The following is a 26,345-nucleotide window of genomic DNA, read 5'->3' as shown; positions in this document are numbered from 1 at the left end:
CGAATCACGGTTGGTGAATAAGGTTGGTTGTTGACTTGAATCCTCGACGGATGCAATATCATTGTTGTGCTGGTAGCAGTAGTGGTATACACTGGCAGTATCACCATATGAAAAAAGAGGAAATTAAACATTGAGTGGCCTGAGCGTAGCATTAGAAACAGTACAATAGATAGTACGGTACAGAACAGTGCCCTAGCCTAAGCAGTGCCAACGTAAGGTAAGCATTAATCATTTCATTGTTGTTAACGTCGTGTAGGAGGAGGATTGTTGTGGTTCTAGTTGTTTAAAGTTTCACTGCTGTCTTATTGGTTAATAGGCACGCGCACATCTAGAATGTCTAGCAGGTATAAGAATGACGTCAGTGACGTTATCTGTGGATTTCACCCTGGCTCTGCATAGCCATCACTCCTCGCACAAGCTCTTTTACCTTATAAATAAAGTTCATAAAAATACATTTCTTTCTTCTGCTGTTTCTTCATGTACGATTTCACAACAATTGGCGACGAGGACGGGATAAAGGTATTCAGAGCTTGTGGCGGAGATTTCTTCGGGAGTGCGACACTTCATTTCGAGGCAAGTGTTTGCTTTTCATTCAATTTCAAGGAGCATTTCTTCCTTATAATTCGATTCTTTTCTTTGTTTCGGGCATAATTACAAGTACGGTTCTTCAAGATGGTCAACTTAGACGTGGTACATGAGGAAGATCGGCGAATTTGTGATGCTGATTAAAGATATTTTTCAGGCAAGTGTGAATATTTGCGTTTTGTTTTGAAACGCTTTCAACATTTCTAAGATATTTACGTCTTTATTGCAGTGTTACTGGAAGTTTAGCACGTAGGGCTGCCAGCAACGTGTAAGTTTAACAAAGGCCGCATTTCAAGTACTTTGCAGAACTGAGAGTAAAATATTATAAATCTTTAGTTATTTAGCATATAGGTCTGCCAGCAACTTGTAAGTTTAACAAAGGCTGCATTTCAAGCACTTTGCAGAACTGAGGGTAAAATATTATATGTGTTTAGTTAAAGAGCGGAAAAAGAACTTGTCTCTTTTTTATAAATGAATTTCGAGTCTTTGCTTAGTTTACTCCCATAGGTTAAGTGCATCTTACTTCCTGCAATTCAAGGTAAGAACATTTCAACAATTCTGTTCAAGTTTCGTTCGTACTGTATGGTATATAGAGTGTTATATATTCTGTATAAGCACATAAACTAGTGTCACAATTTATATCAAATTTAAAAGAGAGTCAGAAGAGGAAAATCTAGTCAGATCCGGTGAAAGTATTTTCAATGCTCCTGCTCATCCGCACGCGCACATCTAGAATGTCTAGCAGGTATAAGAATGACGTCAGTGACGTTATCTGTGGATTTCACCCTGGCTCTGCGTAGCCATCACTCCTCGCACAAGCTCTTTTACCTTATAAATAAAGTTCATAAAAATACATTTCTTTCTTCTGCTGTTTCTTCATGTACGATTTCACAACAAGGATGTTCTTATCAATCCACGATGGCGCACATGAACTTCTGCTTGCTTTAACCTTATCCTCCCCAGCAAGTGTGTGGAATTTATTGTTGTTGTCAGTCACACCTCAATGAAATACCACACAGCCCGGGGGAAGAGGGTTAGGGTTTGAAAATTGGATGGGAATGGGGGTTTTTGGGAAAGTTTGGTAGAGAGGAAAAAAACACTGCATGGACAGTCAAACAACAAATGAAGAGAAACAAATCTTTGGATTAGAAGATATTGATAAATCTTGAAAGGAACATAAAGGAAGTGCACTACTGCATGCCATAAGTAGTAAATGGATGGTTAGGGTACTGAAAAGTAGTACTACTACTTACAGCAACTTACTAGTAACTACGAAGAAACAAGTTGACAGTACAGGGATGCAGTCATTACACAATTTTACTTGCCTCTCTGCCCTCAGAGAGAATAAACACTTAGAACATTAAATTAGTGTTAAACATAGAAAAGATGTATCTAATTGCTGGAGGAAGGGATGAATTTGAAGCAGAGATCAAACAAACGCACAGAGTCAAACTCGTAGAAGTAAGTTCAAGTTCACAACAATATCATTTAAAAGATAAGGAGAATTTTGGATACTGTTACTGTTTTTTGTAGTTGTCCCGTTGAATTTGTGAAGTCGATGCATCCAGCCATTCCTCTTATTCGCGGTACTCCTTCATTCCATCGTATGCTCCGTCGATCAATCTTGGTGACTAGACACACTGTCCACTGCCTGCCTGATGCGGATTTGCGGATCGCTAAATGTAAGCCTGAATAGTACATCGATGGCACAGGGTAAAAGCCTGCCTGTAATTGATGATGGAAAAATACAACAGTTAGTGTTAAAGACACCTCGGAGAAAAAAATATGTAAGGCACGCTGTGTAGTGCAAAAATTATACTGTAACTTTCAGAGATGACAATCCCCAAAATTTAGAACACCCCACATTACCCTCCCAAAAACGTGCAGAATACTGCTGCTACCTCACAGAAGCCTAATTTCAAATCGTGTCAAAACGCACTCAGAAAGTATGCCCAAAAACACCCTTTTCCACCATGGATTATGTTCAAACGACTTGCAATCAAAATTAGACATTACAACAAGTTTTCCAAGACCCCACCCAGTCGTAAAAATCTATAACCCCCGCCCAAAACACATGCAATACAATACTGCTAACCCTAACGAGCCCTAAGTTAAGAATAGTGGCAAACGCTTTCTTTAACTAGGCCAAATCCCCCCTTTCCCACCATGGATTTTCTTCAAACCACTTGCAACCAAGATTACACATTCCCACAAGTGCTGTAAGACCCCAGAACCCAGTTGCAAAAATATAGAATACCCCCAAACACATGGAATACTGCTGCTAGTGCTAACCCTAACGAACCCTAAGTTACAAAAAATGCCAAAAGGCTTTTCAGCATGGATTTTGTCCAAACCACTTTTATCCGGTATTAGACATGCTTAGCAATGCCCCAAGACCCGCCAACCCACCCGCAAAAAAGCACAACACCCCCAAACAGCCAAAAAGCAAAAATGGAAAATCTCATACTTACAATATTTTTCGGCCTTCTTTCTATTCAGTCCAAACGCGCTGTGCAGCTAGGCCATAACTCCCGTTTTCCACCATGGATTTCCTGGAAAACAAATGCAATCAAAATTAGACTGTGCCAGCAGTGCTCCCAGACCCCAAAACCCACCCACAAACACCCGGAACCCCCCCAAAGTGCACCTCAAAGACAAGCAAGTCAGCAAAGAAACAAAAAATAATTTGCCTCCGATTTTGTCCAAACCACTTTTATCCGGTATTAGACATTCCCAGCAATGGCCCCAGAGCCGTCAACCCAGGCAAAAACAAGTAGAAGACCCCCAAACAGCCAAAAATCAAAACTACAAAAATGGGGACTTAGTCATTTTCAGGCAAATTTCCAAAATCACTCCGCGCGCGCTCTGCAGCTAGGCCCTAACTCCCCTCTGGCACCATGGATTTGCTTCAAACCTCTTGAAATCAAAAGTATCCATACCCAGCAGTGCTCCCAGACCCCGAAACCCACCCACAAACACCAGGAAGCCCCCCAAACAGGCCCCCGAAAATGCTAAATTGAGCAAAATGTCAGAAAAAGCAAAAACTTTTTCCTCATGGTTTTTGTCCAAACCACTTTTATCCGGCATTAGACCTTCCCAGCAATGGCCCCAGAGCCTTCAACCCAGGCGAAAACAAGTAGAAGACCCCCAATCAGCCAAAAAGCAAAACTACAAAAATGGGGAATTAGTTTTTTTCAGGCAAATTTCCAAAATCACTTCGCGTGCGCTCTGCAGCTAGACCCTAACTCCCCTCTGCCACCATGGATTTCCTTCAAACCTCTTGCAATCAAAAGTATCCATACCCATCAGTGGTCCCAGACCCCGAAACCCACCCACAAACACCAGGAAACCCCCCAAACAGGCCCCTGAAAACGCTAAATTGAGCGAAATGTCAGAAAATGCAAAAACTTTTTCATCATGGATTTTGTCCAAACCACTTTTATCCGGTATTAGACCTTCCCAGCAATGGCCCCAGAGTCATCAACCCAGGCGAAAACAAGTAGAAGACCCCCAAACAGCCAAAAAGCAAAACTACAAAAATGGGGACTTAGTCATTTTCAGGCAAAATTCCAAAATCACTCTGCGCGCGCTCTGCAGCTAGGCCCTAACTCCCCTCTGCCACCATGGATTTGCTTCAAACCTCTTGCAATCAAAAGTATCCATACCCATCAGTGCTCCTGGACCCCGAAACCCACCCACAAACACCAGGAACCCCCCCAAACAGGCCCCCGAAAACATGATAGTCAGGAAAAAGGCAAAAACTTTTTCAAGTCTGATTTTGTCCAAACCACTTTTATCCGGTATTAGACCTTCCCAGAAATGCCCCAAGACCTGCCAACCCACCCGCAAAAAAGCACAACACCCCCAAACAGGCAAAAGCAAAAATGGAAAATCTCAAACTTACAATATTTTTCGGCCTTCTGTCCAAACGCGCTGTGCAGCTAGGTCATAACTCCTGTTTTCCACCATGGATTTCCTGAAAAACAAATCAATCAAAATTAGACTGTGCCAGCAGTGCTCCCAGACCCCAAAACCCACCCACAAACACCGAGAACACCCCCCCCACAGAGCACCTCAAAGACAAGCAAGTCAGCAAAAAAATATTTGCCTCCGATTTTGTCCAAACCACTTTTATCCGGTATTAGACCTTCCCAGTAATGGCCCCAGAGCCATCAACCCAGGCGAAAACAAGTAGAAGGCCCCCAAACAGCCAAAAATCTAAACTACAAAAATGGGGACTTAGTCATTTTCAGGCAAATTTCCAAAATCACTCCGCGCGCGCTCTGCAGCTAGGCCCTAACTCCCCTCTGCCACCATGGATTTGCTTCAAACCTCTTGCAATCAAATGTATCCATACCCAGCAGTGCTCCCAGACCCCGAAACCCACCCACAAACACCAGGAAGCCCCCCAAATAGGCCCCCGAAAATGCTAAATTGAGCAAAATGTCAGAAAAAGCAAAAACTTTTACCTCATGGATTTTGTCCCAACCACTTTTATCCGGTATTAGACCTTCCCAGCAATGGCCCCAGAGCCGTCAACCCAGGCGAAAACAAGGAGAAGACCCCCAAACAGCCAAAAAGCAAAACTACAAAACTGGGGACTTAGTCATTTTCAGGCAAATTTCCAAAATCACTCCGCGCGCGCTCTGCAGCTAGGCCCTAACTCCCCTCTGGCACCATGGATTTGCTTCAAACCTCTTGAAATCAAAAATATCCATACCCAGCAGTGCTCCCAGACCCCGAAACCCACCCACAAACACCAGGAAGCCCCCCAAACAGGCCCCCGAAAATGCTAAATTGAGCAAAATGTCAGAAAAAGCAAAAACTTTTTCCTCATGGTTTTTGTCCAAACCACTTTTATCCGGCATTAGACCTTCCCATCAATGGCCCCAGAGCAGTCAACCCAGGCGAAAACAAGTAGAAGACCCCCAATCAGCCAAAACGCAAAACTACAAAAATGGGGAATTAGTTTTTTTCAGGCAAATTTCCAAAATCACTTTGCGTGCGCTCTGCAGCTAGACCCTAACTCCCCTCTGCCACCATGGATTTCCTTCACACCTCTTGCAATCAAAAGTATCCATACCCATCAGTGGTCCCAGACCCCGAAACCCACCCACAAACACCAGGAAACCCCCAAAACAGGCCCCTGAAAACGCTAAATTAAGCGAAATGTCAGAAAAAGCAAATCCTTTTTCCTCATGGATTTTGTCCAAACCACTTTTATCCGGTATTAGACCTTCCCAGCAATGGCCCCAGAGACGTCAACCCAGGCGAAAACAAGTAGAAGACCCCCAAACAGCCCAAAAGCAAAACTACAAAAATGGGGACAGTCATTTTCAGGCAAATTTCCCAAATTACTCCGCGCACGCTCTGCAGCTAGGCCCCAACTCCCCTTTGCTACCATAGATTTGCTTCAAACCTCTTGCAATCAAAAGTATCCATACCCAGCAGTGCTCCCAGACCCCAAAACCCACCCACAAACACAAGGAAGCCCCCCAAACAGGCCCCCGAAAACGCTAAATTGAGCGAAATGTCAGAAAAAGCAGAAACTTTTTTCTCATGGATTTTGTTCAAACCACTTTTATCCGGTATTAGACCTTCCCAGCAAAGGCCCCAGAGTCGTCAAACCAGGTGAAAACAAGTAGAAGACCCCCAAACAGCCAAAAAGCAAAACTACAAAAATGGGGACTTAGTCATTTTCATGCAAATTTCCAAAATCACTCCGCGCGTGCTCTGCAGCTAGGCCCTAACTCCCCTCTGCCAACATGGATTTGCTTCAAACCTCTTGCAATCAAAAGTATCCATACCCAGCAGTGCTCCCAGACCCCGAAACCCACCCACAAATACCAGGAATCCCCCCAAACAGGCCCCCGAAAACATGATAGTGAGCAAAAAGGCAAACACTTTTTCAAGTCTGATTTTGTCCAAACCACTATTATCCGGTATTAGCCCTTCCCAGCAATGCCCCAAGACCCGCCAACCCACCCGCATAAAAGCACAACACCCCCAAACAGGCAAAAAGCAAAAATGAAAAATCTCATACTTACAATATTTTTCGGCCTTCTGTCCAAACGTGCTGTGCAGCTAGGTCATAACTCCTGTTTTCCACCATGGATTTCCCGAAAAACAAATGCAATCAAAATTAGACTGTGCCAGCAGTGCTCCCAGTCCCCAAAACCCACCCACAAACACCCAGAACACCCCCAAAGAATGCCTCAAAGACAAGCAAGTCAGCAAAAAGAAATTGCCTCCGATTTTGTCCAAACCACTTTTATCCGGTATTAGACCTTCCCAGTAATGGCCCCAAAGCCATCCACCCAGGCGAAAACAAGTAGAAGGCCCCCAAACAGCCAAAAATCAAAACTACAAAAATGGGAACTTAGTCATTTTCAGGCAAATTTCCAAAATCCCTCCGCGCACGCTCTGCAGCTAGGCCCTAACTCCCCTCTGCCACCATGGATTTGCTTCAAACCTCTTGCAATCAAATGTATCCATACCCAGCAGTGCTCCTGGACCCCGAAACCCACCCACAAACACCAGGAAGCCCCCCAAACAGGCCCCCGAAAACATGATAGTCAGGAAAAAGGCAAAAACTTTTTCAAGTCTGATTTTGTCCAAACCACTTTTATCCGGTATTAGACCTTCCCAGAAATGCCCCAAGACCTGCCAACCCACCCGCAAAAAAGCACAACACCCCCAAACAGGCAAAAGCAAAAATGGAAAATCTCAAACTTACAATATTTTTCGGCCTTCTGTCCAAACGCGCTGTGCAGCTAGGTCATAACTCCTGTTTTCCACCATGGATTTCCTGAAAAACAAATCAATCAAAATTAGACTGTGCCAGCAGTGCTCCCAGACCCCAAAACCCACCCACAAACACCGAGAACACCCCCCCCACAGAGCACCTCAAAGACAAGCAAGTCAGCAAAAAAATATTTGCCTCCGATTTTGTCCAAACCACTTTTATCCGGTATTAGACCTTCCCAGTAATGGCCCCAGAGCCATCAACCCAGGCGAAAACAAGTAGAAGGCCCCCAAACAGCCAAAAATCTAAACTACAAAAATGGGGACTTAGTCATTTTCAGGCAAATTTCCAAAATCACTCCGCGCGCGCTCTGCAGCTAGGCCCTAACTCCCCTCTGCCACCATGGATTTGCTTCAAACCTCTTGCAATCAAATGTATCCATACCCAGCAGTGCTCCCAGACCCCGAAACCCACCCAAAAACACCAGGAAGCCCCCCAAATAGGCCCCCGAAAATGCTAAATTGAGCAAAATGTCAGAAAAAGCAAAAACTTTTACCTCATGGATTTTGTCCCAACCACTTTTATCCGGTATTAGACCTTCCCAGCAATGGCCCCAGAGCCGTCAACCCAGGCGAAAACAAGGAGAAGACCCCCAAACAGCCAAAAAGCAAAACTACAAAACTGGGGACTTAGTCATTTTCAGGCAAATTTCCAAAATCACTCCGCGCGCGCTCTGCAGCTAGGCCCTAACTCCCCTCTGGCACCATGGATTTGCTTCAAACCTCTTGAAATCAAAAATATCCATACCCAGCAGTGCTCCCAGACCCCGAAACCCACCCACAAACACCAGGAAGCCCCCCAAACAGGCCCCCGAAAATGCTAAATTGAGCAAAATGTCAGAAAAAGCAAAAACTTTTTCCTCATGGTTTTTGTCCAAACCACTTTTATCCGGCATTAGACCTTCCCATCAATGGCCCCAGAGCAGTCAACCCAGGCGAAAACAAGTAGAAGACCCCCAATCAGCCAAAACGCAAAACTACAAAAATGGGGAATTAGTTTTTTTCAGGCAAATTTCCAAAATCACTTTGCGTGCGCTCTGCAGCTAGACCCTAACTCCCCTCTGCCACCATGGATTTCCTTCACACCTCTTGCAATCAAAAGTATCCATACCCATCAGTGGTCCCAGACCCCGAAACCCACCCACAAACACCAGGAAACCCCCAAAACAGGCCCCTGAAAACGCTAAATTAAGCGAAATGTCAGAAAAAGCAAATCCTTTTTCCTCATGGATTTTGTCCAAACCACTTTTATCCGGTATTAGACCTTCCCAGCAATGGCCCCAGAGACGTCAACCCAGGCGAAAACAAGTAGAAGACCCCCAAACAGCCCAAAAGCAAAACTACAAAAATGGGGACAGTCATTTTCAGGCAAATTTCCCAAATTACTCCGCGCACGCTCTGCAGCTAGGCCCCAACTCCCCTTTGCTACCATAGATTTGCTTCAAACCTCTTGCAATCAAAAGTATCCATACCCAGCAGTGCTCCCAGACCCCAAAACCCACCCACAAACACAAGGAAGCCCCCCAAACAGGCCCCCGAAAACGCTAAATTGAGCGAAATGTCAGAAAAAGCAGAAACTTTTTTCTCATGGATTTTGTTCAAACCACTTTTATCCGGTATTAGACCTTCCCAGCAAAGGCCCCAGAGTCGTCAAACCAGGTGAAAACAAGTAGAAGACCCCCAAACAGCCAAAAAGCAAAACTACAAAAATGGGGACTTAGTCATTTTCATGCAAATTTCCAAAATCACTCCGCGCGTGCTCTGCAGCTAGGCCCTAACTCCCCTCTGCCAACATGGATTTGCTTCAAACCTCTTGCAATCAAAAGTATCCATACCCAGCAGTGCTCCCAGACCCCGAAACCCACCCACAAATACCAGGAATCCCCCCAAACAGGCCCCCGAAAACATGATAGTGAGCAAAAAGGCAAACACTTTTTCAAGTCTGATTTTGTCCAAACCACTATTATCCGGTATTAGCCCTTCCCAGCAATGCCCCAAGACCCGCCAACCCACCCGCATAAAAGCACAACACCCCCAAACAGGCAAAAAGCAAAAATGAAAAATCTCATACTTACAATATTTTTCGGCCTTCTGTCCAAACGTGCTGTGCAGCTAGGTCATAACTCCTGTTTTCCACCATGGATTTCCCGAAAAACAAATGCAATCAAAATTAGACTGTGCCAGCAGTGCTCCCAGTCCCCAAAACCCACCCACAAACACCCAGAACACCCCCAAAGAATGCCTCAAAGACAAGCAAGTCAGCAAAAAGAAATTGCCTCCGATTTTGTCCAAACCACTTTTATCCGGTATTAGACCTTCCCAGTAATGGCCCCAAAGCCATCCACCCAGGCGAAAACAAGTAGAAGGCCCCCAAACAGCCAAAAATCAAAACTACAAAAATGGGAACTTAGTCATTTTCAGGCAAATTTCCAAAATCCCTCCGCGCACGCTCTGCAGCTAGGCCCTAACTCCCCTCTGCCACCATGGATTTGCTTCAAACCTCTTGCAATCAAATGTATCCATACCCAGCAGTGCTCCCAGACCCCGAAACCCACCCACAAACACCAGGAAGCCCCCCAAACAGGCCCCCGAAAATGCTAAATTGATCAAAATGTCAGAAAAAGCAAAAACTTTTTCCTCATGGCTTTTTGTCCAAACCACTTTTATCCGGCATTAGACCTTCCCAGCAATGGCCCCAGAGCAGTCAACCCATCCGAAAACAAGTAGAAGACCCCCAATCAGCCAAAAAGCAAAACTACAAAAATGGGGAATTCGTTTTTTTCAGGCAAATTTCCAAAATCACTTCGCGTGCGCTCTGCAGCTAGACCCTAACTCCCCTCTGCCACCATGGATTTCCTTCAAACCTCTTGCAATAAAAAGTATCCATACCCATCAGTGGTCCCAGACCCCGAAACCCACCCACAAACACCAGGAAACCCCCCAAACAGGCCCCTGAAAACGCTAAATTGAGCGAAATGTCAGAAAATGCAGAAACTTTTTCCTCATGGATTTTGTCCAAACCACTTTCATCCTGTATTAGACCTTCCCAGCAATGGCCCCAGAGTCATCAACCCAGGCGAAAACAAGTAGAAGACCCCAAACAGCCAAAAAGCAAAACTACAAAAATGGGGACTTAGTCATTTTCAGGCAAATTTCCAAAATCACTCTGCGCGCGCTCTGCAGCTAGGCCCTAACTCCCCTCTGCCACCATGGATTTGCTTCAAACCTCTTGCAATCAAAAGTATCCATACCCATCAGTGCTCCTGGACCCCAAAACCCACCCACAAACACCAGGAACCCCCCCAAACAGGCCCCCGAAAACATGATAGTCAGCAAAAAGGCAAAAACTTTTTCAAGTCTGATTTTGTCCAAACCACTTTTATCCGGTATTAGACCTTCCCAGCAATGCCCCAAGACCCGCCAACCCACCAGCAAAAAAGCACAACACCCCCAAACAGGCAAAAGCAAAAATGGAAAATCTCAAACTTACAATATTTTTCGGCCTTCGGTCCAAACGGGCTGTGCAGCTAGGTCATAACTCCTGTTTTCCACCATGGATTTCCTGAAAAACAAATGCAATCAAAATTAGACTGTGCCAGCAGTGCTCCCAGACCCCAAAACCCACCCACAAACACCCAGAACACCCCCCCACAGAGCACCTCAAAGACAAGCAAGTCAGCAAAAAAAAATGTGCCTCCGATTTTGTCCAAACCACTTTTATCCGGTATTAGACCTTCCCCGTAATGGCCCCAGAGCCATCATCCCAGGCAAAAACAAGTAGAAGGCCCCCAAACAGCCAAAAATCAAAACTACAAAAATGGGGACTTGATCATTTTCAGGCAAATTTCCCAAATCACTCCGCGCGCGCTCTGCAGCTAGGCCCTAACTCCCCTCTGCCACTATGGATTTGCTTCAAACCTCTTGCAATCAAAAGTATCCATACCCAGCAGTGCTCCCAGACCCCGAAACCCACCCACAAACACCAGGAAGCCCCCCAAATAGGCCCCCAAAAACGCTAAATTGAGCGAAATGTCAGAAAAAGCAAAAACTTTTACCTCATGGATTTTGTCCAAACCACTTTTATCCCGTATTAGACCTTCCCAGCAATGGCCCCAAAGCCGTCAACCCTGGCGAAAACAAGTAGAAGACCCCCAAACAGCCAAAAAGCAAAACTACAAAAATGGGGACTTAGTCATTTTCAGGCAAATTTCCAAAATTACTCCGCGCACGCTCTGCAGCTAGGCCCCAACTCCCCTTTGCTACCATAGATTTGCTTCAAACCTCTTGCAATCAAAAGTATCCATACCCAGCAGTGCTCCCAGACCCCAAAACCCACCCACAAACACAAGGAAGCCCCCAAACAGGCCACCAAAAACGCTACATTGAGCGAAATGTCAGAAAAAGCAAATCCTTTTTTCTCATGGATTTTGTCCAAACCACTTTTATCCGGTATTAGACCTTCCCAGCAATGGCCCCAGAGCCGTCAACCCAGGCGAAAACAAGTAGAAGACCCCCAAACAGCCCAAAAGCAAAACTACAAAAATGGGGACTTAGTCATTTTCAGGCAAATTTCCAAAATTACTCAGCGCACGCTCTGCAGCTAGGCCCCAACTCCCCTTTGCTACCATAGATTTGCTTCAAACCTCTTGCAATCAAAAGTATCCATACCCAGCAGTGCTCCAGACCCCGAAACCCACCCACAAATACCAGGAATCCCCCCAAACAGGCCCCCGAAAACATGATAGTGAGCAAAAAGTCAAACACTTTTTCAAGTCTGATTTTGTCCAAACCACTATTATCCGGTATTAGCCCTTCCCAGCAATGCCCCAAGACCCGCCAACCCACCTGCATAAAAGCACAACACCCCCAAACAGGCAAAAAGCAAAAATGAAAAATCTCATACTTACAATATTTTTCGGCCTTCTGTCCAAACGCGCTGTGCAACTAGGTCATAACTCCTGTTTTCCACCATGGATTTCCCGAAAAACAAATGCAATCATAATTAGACTGTGCCAGCAGTGCTCCCAGTCCCCAAAACCCACCCACAAACACCCAGAACACCTCCAAAGAGCACCTCAAAGACAAGCAAGTCAGCAAAAAAAAATGTGCCTCCGATTTTGTCCAAACCACTTTTATCCGGTATTAGACCTTCCCAGTAATGGCCCCAGAGCCATCCACCAAGGCGAAAACAAGTAGAAGGCCCCCAACAGCCAAAAATCAAAACTACAAAAATGGGGACTTAGTCATTTTCAGGCAAATTTCCAAAATCACTCCGCGCGTGCTCTGCAGCAAGGCCCTAACTCCCCTCTGCCAACATGGATTTGCTTCAAACCTCTTGCAATCAAAAGCATCCATACCCATCAGTGCTCCCAGACCCCAAAACCCACCCACAAACACCAGGAAGCCCCCCAAACAGGCCCCCAAAAACGCTAAATTGAGCGAAATGTCAGAAAAAGCAGAAACTTTTTTCTCATGGATTTTGTTCAAACCACTTTTATCCGGTATTAGACCTTCCCAGCAATGCCCCAAGACCCGCCAACCCACCCGCATAAAAGCACAACACCCCCAAACAGGCAAAAAGCAAAAATGAAAAATCTCATACTTACAATATTTTTCGGCCTTCTGTCCAAACGCGCTGTGCAGCTAGGTCATAACTCCTGTTTTCCACCATGGATTTCCCGAAAAACAAATGCAATCAAAATTAGACTGTGCCAGCAGTGCTCCCAGACCCCCAAACCCACCCACAAACACCCAGAACCCCCCAAAGAGCACCTCAAAGACAAGCAAGCCAGCAAAAAAAAATGTGCCTCCGATTTTGTCCAAACCAATTTTATCCGGTATTAGACCTTCCCAGTAATGGCCCCAGAGCCATCCACCCAGGCGAAAACAAGTAGAAGGCCCCCAAACAGCCAAAAATCAAAACTACAAAAATGGGGACTTAGTCATTTTCAGGCAAATTTCCAAAATCCCTCCGCGCACGCTCTGCAGCTAGGCCCTAACTCCCCTTTGCTACCATAGATTTGCTTCAAACCTCTTGCAATCAAAAGTATCCATACCCAGCAGTGCTCCCAGACTCCGAAACCCACCCACAAACACAAGGAAGCCCCCCAAACAGGCCCCCAAAAACGCTAAATTGAGCGAAATGTCAGAAAAAGCAAATCCTTTTTCCTCATGGATTTTGTCCAAACCACTTTTATCCGGTATTAGAGCTTCCCAGCAATGGCCCCAGAGCCGTCAACCCAGGCGAAAACAAGTACAAGACGCCCAAACAGCCCAAAAGCAAAACTACAAAAATGGGGACTTCGTCATTTTCAGGCAAATTTCCAAAATCACTCCGCGCGTGCTCTGCAGCAAGGCCCTAACTCCCCTCTGCCAACATGGATTTGCTTCAAATCTCTTGCAATCAAAAGTATCCATACCCAGCAGTGCTCCCAGACCCCAAAACCCACCCACAAATATCAGGAATCCCCCCAAACAGGCCCCCGAAAACATGATAGTGAGCAAAAAGGCAAACACTTTTTCAAGTCTGATTTTGTCCAAACCACTTTTATCCGGTATTCGCCCTTCCCAGCAATGCCCCAAGACCCGCCAACCCACCCGCATAAAAGCACAACACCCCCAAACAGGCAAAACGCAAAAATGAAAAATCTCATACTTACAATATTTTTCGGCCTTCTGTCCAAACGCGCTGTGCAGCTAGGTCATAACTCCTGTTTTCCACCATGGATTTCCCGAAAAACAAATGCAATCATAATTAGACTGTGCCAGCAGTGCTCCCAGTCCCCAAAACCCACCCACAAACACCCAGAACACCCCCAAAGAGCACCTCCAAGACAAGCAAGTCAGCAAAAAAAATTTGCCTCCGATTTTGTCCAAACCACTTTTATCCGGTATTAGACCTTCCCAGTAATGGCCCCAGAGCCATCCACCAAGGCGAAAACAAGTAGAAGGCCCCCAACAGCCAAAAATCAAAACTACAAAAATGGGGACTTAGTCATTTTCAGGCAAATTTCCAAAATCACTCCGCGCGTGCTCTGCAGCAAGGCCCTAACTCCCCTCTGCCAACATGGATTTGCTTCAAACCTCTTGCAATCAAAAGCATCCATACCCATCAGTGCTCCCAGACCCCAAAACCCACCCACAAACACCAGGAAGCCCCCCAAACAGGCCCCCAAAAACGCTAAATTGAGCGAAATGTCAGAAAAAGCAGAAACTTTTTTCTCATGGATTTTGTTCAAACCACTTTTATCCGGTATTAGACCTTCCCAGCAATGCCCCAAGACCCGCCAACCCACCCGCATAAAAGCACAACACCCCCAAACAGGCAAAAAGCAAAAATGAAAAATCTCATACTTACAATATTTTTCGGCCTTCTGTCCAAACGCGCTGTGCAGCTAGGTCATAACTCCTGTTTTCCACCATGGATTTCCCGAAAAACAAATGCAATCAAAATTAGACTGTGCCAGCAGTGCTCCCAGACCCCCAAACCCACCAACAAACACCCAGAACCCCCCAAAGAGCACCTCAAAGACAAGCAAGCCAGCAAAAAAAAATGTGCCTCCGATTTTGTCCAAACCAATTTTATCCGGTATTAGACCTTCCCAGTAATGGCCCCAGAGCCATCCACCCAGGCGAAAACAAGTAGAAGGCCCCCAAACAGCCAAAAATCAAAACTACAAAAATGGGGACTTAGTCATTTTCAGGCAAATTTCCAAAATCCCTCCGCGCACGCTCTGCAGCTAGGCCCTAACTTCCCTTTGCTACCATAGATTTGCTTCAAACCTCTTGCAATCAAAAGTATCCATACCCAGCAGTGCTCCCAGACTCCGAAACCCACCCACAAACACAAGGAAGCCCCCCAAACAGGCCCCCAAAAACGCTAAATTGAGCGAAATGTCAGAAAAAGCAAATCCTTTTTCCTCATGGATTTTGTCCAAACCACTTTTATCCGGTATTAGAGCTTCCCAGCAATGGCCCCAGAGCCGTCAACCCATGCGAAAACAAGTACAAGACGCCCAAACAGCCCAAAAGCAAAACTACAAAAATGGGGACTTCGTCATTTTCAGGCAAATTTCCAAAATCACTCCGCGCGTGCTCTGCAGCAAGGCCCTAACTCCCCTCTGCCAACATGGATTTGCTTCAAATCTCTTGCAATCAAAAGTATCCATACCCAGCAGTGCTCCCAGACCCCGAAACCCACCCACAAATATCAGGAATCCCCCCAAACAGGCCCCCGAAAACATGATAGTGAGCAAAAAGGCAAACACTTTTTCAAGTCTGATTTTGTCCAAACCACTTTTATCCGGTATTCGCCCTTCCCAGCAATGCCCCAAGACCCGCCAACCCACCCGCATAAAAGCACAACACCCCCAAACAGGCAAAACGCAAAAATGAAAAATCTCATACTTACAATATTTTTCGGCCTTCTGTCCAAACGCGCTGTGCAGCTAGGTCATAACACCACTTTTCCAGCATGGATTTCCTAGAAAAGAAATGCAATCAACATTAGACTGTGCCAGCAGTGCTCCCGGACCCCGAAACCCACCCACAAACACCAGGAAGCCGCCCAAACAGGCCCCCGAAAACATGATAGTGCGCAAAAAGGCAAAAACTTTTTCAAGTCTGATTTTCGCCAAACAACTTTTATCCGGTATTAGACGTTCCCAGCAATGGCCCCAGAGCCGTCAACTCACCCGCAAAGAAGTAGAACACTCCCACAAGTGCAAAGTCTTTCTTCAATGGGCATAGCATGTTCTTGTGAACTTGTGAACCTGAGGAATGCAGACTGCGGCACCTTCAAATCAATAAGCAAATAAGTGAAGACAGTTCTGCTGATGGGCTTGTTTTTGTGATTAGATGATTAAATGTTTTATTTATATTGACTTTGCAAACCAAAGAAAGACATACACACAGGAATAAAAGTGAATAAGTACGAAAAATAAAGTTATTGATTTATTGCCTCATTTTCAGGGCTCGGTGTCAGGGAAGAAGAGTTCCTCCTCATACTCTGCGAATTCAGGCGGGAGTAGGTCACTTAACAGAGAAGAAATTCCCTCATCTAAGTTGGTGTCCTCCTCGTCTTCTTCTGGCGTGTATTCTCATACTTTGTAATCTGGTGGTATGAGGTGCTGATTCATCTTGATCATTGTTAATCTCTCCACATTTTTGGGCGAGAGGCGGGTCCTTTTGCAAGTTACAATGCCACCAGCAGCACTGAAAACACGTTCAGAAGACACGCTTGCGAGTGGGCAAGACAAGTAGTTTATAGCCAGGTTGGAGATCTCTGGCCACAATTCTTTTTTCCCATGTCAATACGCCAATGGGTCATCATGAACATAGACCTCTGTTGAGTCATTCAGATAGTCCTGCACCCTCGACTCAAGGTTCTCCATGGTTCCTCCACTTTGCTTACTTTTTGCTGGGACCTTTTGAGAAGCAAACCCCAAGCTGAGTTAGCCAATCCTCTTCTTCACACAATGTTACTGTTGTCCCTGGTGCAGATGATGCTGTTGCTGGTGTCTTTAACGCTGAGAGGTCACTTCTGCCACAGCCACAGGTGCAGAAGTGGATTCTTTTGACTCCGGATGGCCTGCTGATGCTGATGTACTGCCTTTTCCTTCAATTTCCTGCCGTTCTCTTTCAAACCTCATGGCTGACAGAGCTAGCCAACCTTTGTACTTTAAAACTTGTGCGCCACCAAAAGGAAAGAATGCTCTGCCTGCCAGTGCCTTTTTGTAGCGTGGATCCAGAATAGTAGCACAAATGTAATGCTGTTCTGTGTGGATCTTTTGAAGACGTTCATTGCAAAGTAGGCGCTGTAATAATTTTTTCACCAAATCAAAAGCGTCTTGCTTTTCTTCATCTTTTTGAAACATAGAAGACACTGCCTTCAGTTGGTGCTCTAGCATGCGCAACAATGGGATAGCTTTTCCCAAATTACAATCCTCCCTGCTGACTGCACGCGTGAAGACTCAAAAGGACGAAGCATGTCCGTCAGGCTTTTAACTAGCTCCCATCGCTCCGCATCTAGCCTCAGGGCCTTCATAGCTGTACCCAGTGTAAAGAAATACTGATCGACTACCTTAAACTGCTCATACAGACGCTCAAACATGTAGAAAGTTGAGTTCCAACGTGTTGCCACCTACTGGATGAGTGCTTTCACTGGCAGTCAACGTTCATGTAGCAGGCCCCTCAGATGCTTCCCGGCCATAAAAGAATGGCTGAAATGTGTGCACATTCTTCGGCAGGTGGTCAGTAACTCGCACACTGGACTTTCTTCACTCAAGAATTTTTTAACAACCAGGTTTATACAGTGCGCCAAACACGGCACTCTGAAATAGTTAGCCATATCCATGGCCTTAACTACATTGGCGCCATTATCCGTGGACACATAACCAATCTTGCGTTTTTTTGGGGACAGCCATTGTAAGACCTTTGTGTTAAACTCCTGCAAAATGTTTTCTCCTGTATGACTTGTCTCCATGCCAAACATGGCTAGTGTTGCATGTTTCCGAGCAGCTTTAAAAACGTTGTCCGAGTCAACACCTGCCCTTAGCTTTGCTGTAACTCCTGAAAATGAGACCCAGTGTGCAGTGATGCACTTGTAATCAATGCCTGCGCAACTGGTCCACATGTCTGTTGTCAGATGTATAGTGTGAACAGCACTCTTCTGCAAAACTGCCCCAATAACCTCCAGCATATCTGCATGTAGTGCTGGAACCGCAACTCTGGCAAAATAGAACCGGCTAGGAACCTTCCATTTAGGGCAGAGCGTTGCCACTAATTCAAGAAAACCAACCCCTTCCACAAAAGAAAAAGGGAGAAGGTCCAGAGCTAGCATTTTAGCCAGCTTAGTGTTATACAGACTCGTCATTGGGTGGTTGCGTTCAAATGGCGCTTCTGAAAACAACATGCTTCTAATGGTGGGCTGGACCATGATTTTACGGGATGATGATGATGACTTCTTCGACCCAGTTACTCTCGGTGATGATGAACTTTTTCGCATTGGTGTCTCACTCTCTCCCACACTCTTAGTGTGGCTCATAGGGGGTGTGCTGCTTACAGGGGTACTGGGTGTAAGTGAAGAAATGTTTGACGCTTCTTCCTCCTCGTCATCATCAGATGAAACATCAACGGATAGAGTTTGTTGACTTGCAATTCGGGCTTCCTTGATCTCCTTTAGGTGCGCATGCCATTGGACAGTGTGCTGTCTCTCAAGATGACCTCTCTGGCCTCCAGTACCATTGTTGGTACCAAGCTTACCACGACTAACTGCAAGCTTACAAATGCTACAAAGGCTATGTTTTCCCTTGTTGTGCAAACACTAAAGAAGTGCCAAACTGCGGGGGGCGGAGGAGGCGATACTGGGCATGCTGCTAATGCCAGATGAAGTGGAGGATGTGTGTTGCCGAACTTTACTACGTTGTGCACTTGCAGCAGCACCACTAATTGAGGAAATGGAGGTCGAGGTGGATGGAGGTCCCTTCTGGCGAGAAAAAAATATGGAAGCGGTAGGTGGTGGTGTACTAGTTAACTCCAATGATGGTGGTCCCATTGCCTCCTCATCGACAACATCACGCTCAGCAGATTTTCGGGCTAGGGTAAAAATGTCTGTTTGCTGCATGAACGCTGAGGCTGGAGTGGCGTGTATGATGACTGTGTTGTCATCGTGAGAGTCTTCATCAGCAGGATTAATATACGCCACTTCTTCTTCAGCACCACACTCCATAAGTACGAGAGTTTCAGGGACCTTCCTTTTACGCTTAGCTACCTTTGTCAGATCATTGTGTGTCTCACTCTCAGACGGCAGTGGTGGTTCCCAAGTTGGATCCATATCATCAGAAGGAAGGGAGCTTGAAAAAGATGTAGACACCATCCTTGATCTTTTCCTTGCTAGGGATGTGGAAGACAATGAATGATCAGGAGGAGTGGCTTCCTCAAATGATACCTCTGATTGAATGTCGATTTCCTGATGTGCCCCTACTTCGGGAGGAACAACTATTGTCGGCACTTGTGCCCCTCCATGCACCTCTGCTTGCGCATCTCCTTACGCTGCCTCTCCTTCCACATGTACTTGGGCTTGTACTTGCACATGTGGTTGTTGTTGCAGCTGTGGATGTTGAACACTCGTCACATGAGTTACAACAACCTGTGTTGATTGAGGGACATTGCTGCTACTTTCTTGCGATGAGCCAACATCACTGGTCGATGGTGATTGAACAACTAGACTAAGTGCCTCTGCAGCACTCAAGGGCTTGGACTTAAGTTGGCGTGGTGGTGGTGGCACTGAGCACAATGGAGTAGGGGTGCTGCTCCCGGCTTGGTCCCCAGCAGATCCCGCTGCTGCTGCAGGCGTACTTTTTTTTTATTCCCGAAAAATGTGGCGGGCGGCACACCAGTCTCCTTGGTAATTTGCTTCTTCTGCTCCTTACTGGCAACTTTCTTGCTAGAGGAGCTACGGGCACTTTTTTTTTGGGTCATCTTCTTCAGATGTCAGAACAGCAGGCCGCAGTTGCCCGAGTTGCAGAGTTGTCTTGTCTGTGGCCACAAGTGACGTCGCGTGACGTTATGCTGCACACACTGCTGCAGGACTTCTTCCTTGCACTGGTGGTTCTCTTGTGCACCTAAAAGCAATGGAAGACAGAGGAACATCAGTTATACAACCCAAAAAGTCAAAAAAACACATAAAAATCACCACAATCCCATGCCATCCATGCCCCCAATGATGTTTAAATTCAAGACACCCCACAGAAAGACTAGGCCCATGCACCACTCACTACCCCGGGCATAATGGATGAAAGCTAGGCAAAATGGGTGCAGGCCTGAGAACACTGCCTGCCTTCAAGATGGCCCCTTGCCCCCCAGCACATGGCCAGGCCCTGCCTGTACCAGCACTCAAAATGGCCCCCACCCACATGAACAGGCCCCATCAACACCCCAAACAATTGAAAAACACACAAGAATCACCACAATCCAATGCCATCCATGCCCTCCATGATATTTACATTAAAGAGACCCCACAGAAAGACTCAGTCCATGCACCACTGGGTACCCCTGGGCAAAAGGCCCCAACTGCAGCCAAAAAAATCGAAAAACACACAAAAAACAGCACAATCCCATGCCATCCATGCCCTCAATGATGTTTAAATTCAAGACACCCCACAAAAAGACTAGGCCCATGCACTATTCACTACCCCTGGGCATAATGGATGAAAGCTAGGCAAAAAGGGTGCAGGCCTGAGAACGCTGCCTGCCTTCAAAATGGCCCCTTGCACCCCAGCACATGGCCAGGCCCTGCTTGTACCAGCACTCAAAATGGCCCCTACCCACATGGACAAGACCCATCAACAACCCAAAAAATCGAAAAACACACAAAAATCACCACAATCCAATGCCATCCATGCCCTCCATGATGATTACTTTAAAGAGACCCCACAGAAAGACTCAGTCCATGCACCACTGGGTACCCCTTGGCAAAAGGCCCCAACAGCAGCCAAAAAAATCGAAAAACACACAAGAAACAGCACAGTCCCATGCCATCCATGCCCTCAATGATGTTTAAATTAAAGACACCCCACAGAAAGACTAGGCCCATGCACCACTCACTACCCCTGGGCATAATGGATGAAAGCTAGGCAAAATGGGTGCAGGCCGGAGAACACTGCCTGCCTTCAAAATGGCCCCTTGCCCCCCAGCACATGGCCAGGCCCTGCCTGTACCAGCACTCAAAATGGCCCCCACCCACATGGATAGGCTCCATCAACACCCCAAAAAATCGAAAAACACACAAAAATCCCCACAATCCAATGCCATCCATGCCCTCAATTATGTTTACATTAAAGAGACCCCAAAGAAAGACTCAGTCCATGCACCACTGGGTACCCCTGGGCAAAAGGCCCCACAGCAGCCAAAAAAATCGAAAAACACACAAAAAACAGCACAATCCCATGCCATTCATGTCCTCAATGATGTTTATATTCAAGACACCCCACAGAAAGACTAGGCCCATGCACCACTCACTACCCCTGGGCATAATGGATGAAAGCTAGGCAAAATGGGTGCAGGCCTGAGAACACTGCCTGCCTTCAAAATGGCCCCTTGCCCCCCAGCACATGGCCAGGCTCTGCCTGTACCTGAACTCAAAATGGCCCCCACCCACATGGACAGGCCCCATCAACACCCCAGAAAATCGAAAAAATCACCACAATCCAATGCCATCCATGCCCTCCATGATGTTTACATTAAAGAGACCCCACAGAAAGACTCAGTCCATCCACCACTGGGTTCTCCTGGGCAAAAGGCCCTAACAGCAGCCAAAAAAATCGAAAAACTCACAAAAAACAGCACAATCCCATGCCATCCATGCCCTAAATCATGTTTAAATTCAAGACACCCCACAGAAAGACTAGGCCCATGCACCACTCACTACGCCTGGGCATAATGGATGAAAGCTAGGCAAAATGGGTGCAGGCCTGAGAACACTGCCTGCCTTCAAAATGGCTCCTTGCCCCCCAGGCACATGGCCAGGCCCTGCCTGTACCAGCACTCAAAATGGCCCCCACCCACATGGACAGACCCCATCAACACCCCAAAAAATTGAAAAACACACAAAAATCACCACAATCCAATGCCATCCATGCCCTCCATGATGTTTACATTGAAGAGACCCCACAGAAAGACTCAGTCCATGCACCACTGGATACCCCTGGGCAAAAGGCCAAACAGCAGCCAACAAAATCGAAAAACACAAAAAACAGCACAATCCCCTGCCATCCATGCCCTCAATGATGTTTAAATTCAAGACACCCCACAGAAAGACTAGTCCCATGCACCACTCACTACCCCTGGGCATAATGGATGAAAGCTAGGCAAAATGGGTGCAGGCCTGAGAACACTGCCTGCCTTCAAAATGGCCACTTGCCCCCCAGCACATGGCCAGGCCCGCCTGTACCAGCACTCAAAATGGCCCCTACCCACATGGACAGAGACCATCAACAACCAAAAAAATCAAAAACACACATAAATCACCATAATCCATGCCATCCATGCCCTCCATGATGATTACTTTAAAGAGACCCCACAGAAAGACTCAGTCCATGCACCACTGGGTACCCCTGGGCAAAAGGCCCCAACTGCAGCCAAAAAATTGAAAAACACACAAAAAACAGCACAACCCCATGCCATCCATGCCCTCAAGGATGTTTAAATTAAAGACACCCCTCAGAAAGACTAGGCCCATGCACCACTCACTACCCCTGGGCATGATGGATGAAAGCTAGGCAAAATGGGTGCAGGCCTGAGAACACTGCCTGCCTTCAAGATGGCCCCTTGCCCCCCAGCACATGGCCAGGCCCTGCTTGTACCAGCACTCAAAATGGCCCCCACCAACATGGACAGGCCCCATCAACACCCCAAAAAATCGAAAAACACACAAAAATTACCACAATCCAATGCCATCCATGCCCTCCATGATGATTACTTTAAAGAGACCCCACAGAAAGACTCAGTCCATGCACCACTGGGTACCCCTGGGCAAAAGGCCCCAACAGCAGCCAAAAAAATCGAAAAACACACAAGAAACAGCACAGTCCCATGCCATCCATGCCCTCAATGATGTTTAAATTAAAGACACCCCACAGAAAGACTAGGCCCATGCACCACTCACTACCTCTGGGCATAATGGATGATAGCTAGACAAAATGGGTGCAGGCCTGAGAACACTGCCTGTCTTCAAAACGGCCACTTGCACCCCAGCACATGGCCAGGCCCTCCTGTACCAGCACTCTAAATGGCCTCTACCCACATGGACAGACCCTATCAACAACCCAAAAAATCGAAAAATACACAAAAATCACCATAATCCAATGCCATCCATGCCCTCCATGATGATTACTTTAAAGAGACCCCACAGAAAGACTCAGTCCATGCACCACTGGGTACCCCTGGGCAAAAGGCCCCAACTGCAGCCAAAAAAATCGAAAAAACAGCACAACCCCATGCCATCCATGCCCTCAATGAAGTTTAAATTCAAGACACCCCACAAAAAGACTAGGCCCATGCACCACTCACTACCTCTGGGCATAATGGATGATAGCTAGACAAAATGGGTGCAGGCCTGAGAACACTGCCTGTCTTCAAAACGGCCACTTGCACCCCAGCACATGGCCAGGCCCTCCTGTACCAGCACTCTAAATGGCCTCTACCCACATGGACAGACCCTATCAACAACCCAAAAAATCGAAAAACACACAAAAATCACCATAATCCAATGCCATCCATGCCCTCCATGATGATTACTTTAAAGAGACCCCACAGAAAGACTCAGTCCATGCACCACTGGGTACCCCTGGGCAAAAGGCCCCAACAGCAGCCAAAAAAATCGAAAAACACACAAGAAACAGCACAGTCCCATGCCATCCATGCCCTCAATGATGTTTAAATTAAAGACACCCCACAGAAAGACTAGGCCCATGCACCACTCACTACCCCTGGGCATAATGGATGAAAGCTAGGCAAAATGGGTGCAGGCCGGAGAACACTGCCTGCCTTCAAAATGGCCCCTTGCCCCCCAGCACATGGCCAGGCCCTGACTGTACCAGCACTCAAAATGGCCCCCACCCACATGGATAGGCTCCATCAACACCCCAAAAAATCGAAAAACACACAAAAATCACCACAATCCAATGCCATCCATGCTCTCAATTATGTTTACATTAAAGAGACCCCAAAGAAAGACTCAGTCCATGCACCACTGGGTACCCCTGGGCAAAAGGCCCCACAGCAGCCAAAAAAATCGAAAAACACACACAAAAAAGCACAATCCCATGCCATTCATGTCCTCAATGATGTTTATATTCAAGACACCCCACAGAAAGACTAGGCCCATGCACCACTCACTACCCCTTGGCATAATGGATGAAAGCTAGGCAAAATGGGTGCAGGCCTGAGAACACTGCCTGCCTTCAAAATGGCCCCTTGCCCCCCAGCACATGGCCAGGCTCTGCCTGTACCTGAACTCAAAATGGCCCCCATCCACATGGACAGGCCCCATCAACACCCCAGAAAATCGAAAAAATCACCACAATCCAATGCCATCCATGCCCTCCATGATGTTTACATTAAAGAGACCCCACAGAAAGACTCAGTCCATGCACCACTGGGTTCTCCTGGGCAAAAGGCCCTAACAGCAGCCAAAAAAATCGAAAAACTCACAAGAAACAGCACAATCCCATGCCATCCATGCCCTAAATCATGTTTAAATTCAAGACACCCCACAGAAAGACTAGGCCCATGCACCACTCACTACTCCTGGGCATAATGGATGAAAGCTAGGCAAAATGGGTGCAGGCCTGAGAACACTGCCTGCCTTCAAAATGGCTCCTTGCCCCCCAGGCACATGGCCAGGCCCTGCCTGTACCAGCACTCAAAATGGCCCCCACCCACATGGACAGACCCCATCAACACCCCAAAAAATCGAAAAACACACAAAAATCACCACAATCCAATGCCATCCATGCCCTCCATGATGTTTACATTGAAGAGACCCCACAGAAAGACTCAGTCCATGCACCACTGGATACCCCTGGGCAAAAGGCCAAACAGCAGCCAACAAAATCGAAAACCACAAAAAACAGCACAATCCCCTGCCATCCATGCCCTCAATGATGTTTAAATTCAAGACACCCCACAGAAAGACTAGTCCCATGCACCACTCACTACCCCTGGGCATAATGGATGAAAGCTAGGCAAAATGGGTGCAGGCCTGAGAACACTGCCTGCCTTCAAAATGGCCACTTGCCCCCCAGCACATGGCCAGGCCCGCCTGTACCAGCACTCAAAATGGCCCCTACCCACATGGACAGAGACCATCAACAACCAAAAAAATCAAAAACACACATAAATCACCATAATCCATGCCATCCATGCCCTCCATGATGATTACTTTAAAGAGACCCCACAGAAAGACTCAGCCCATGCACCACTGTGTACCCCTGGGCAAAAGCCCCCAACAGCAGCAAAAAAAATCGAAAAACACACAAAAAACAGCACAGTGCCATGCCATCCATGCCCTCAAGGATGTTTAAATTAAAGACACCCCTCAGAAAGACTAGGCCCATGCACCACTCACTACCCCTGGGCATGATGGATGAAAGCTAGGCAAAATGGGTGCAGGCCTGAGAACACTGCCTGCCTTCAAGATGGCCCCTTGCCCCCCAGCACATGGCCAGGCCCTGCTTGTACCAGCACTCAAAATGGCCCCCACCAACATGGACAGGCCCCATCAACACCCCAAAAAATCGAAAAACACACAAAAATTACCACAATCCAATGCCATCCATGCCCTCCATGATGTTTACATTAAAGAGACCCCACAGAAAGACTCAGTCCATGCACCACTGGGTACCCCTGGGCAAAAGGCCCCAACTGCAGCCAAAAACATCGAAAAACACACAAAAAACAGCACAACCCCATGCCATCCATGCCCTCAATGAAGTTTAAATTCAAGACACCCCACAAAAAGACTAGGCCCATGCACCACTCACTACCTCTGGGCATAATGGATGATAGCTAGACAAAATGGGTGCAGGCCTGAGAACACTGCCTGCCTTCAAAATGGCTCCTTGCCCCCCAGGCACATGGCCAGGCCCTGCCTGTACCAGCACTCAAAATGGCCCCCACCCACATAGACAGACCCCATCAACACCCCAAAAAATCGAAAAACACACAAAAATCACCACAATCCAATGCCATCCATGCCCTCCATGATGTTTACATTGAAGAGACCCCACAGAAAGACTCAGTCCATGCACCACTGGATACCCCTGGGCAAAAGGCCAAACAGCAGCCAACAAAATCGAAAAACACAAAAAACAGCACAATCCCCTGCCATCCATGCCCTCAATGATGTTTAAATTCAAGACACCCCACAGAAAGACTAGTCCCATGCACCACTCACT

Source organism: Lissotriton vulgaris, chromosome 9 (genome assembly GCF_964263255.1).
Source record: "Lissotriton vulgaris chromosome 9, aLisVul1.2, whole genome shotgun sequence".
In the NCBI taxonomy this organism is placed as follows: domain Eukaryota; kingdom Metazoa; phylum Chordata; class Amphibia; order Caudata; family Salamandridae; genus Lissotriton; species Lissotriton vulgaris.
Note: the sequence above shows the minus strand (reverse complement) of the source record.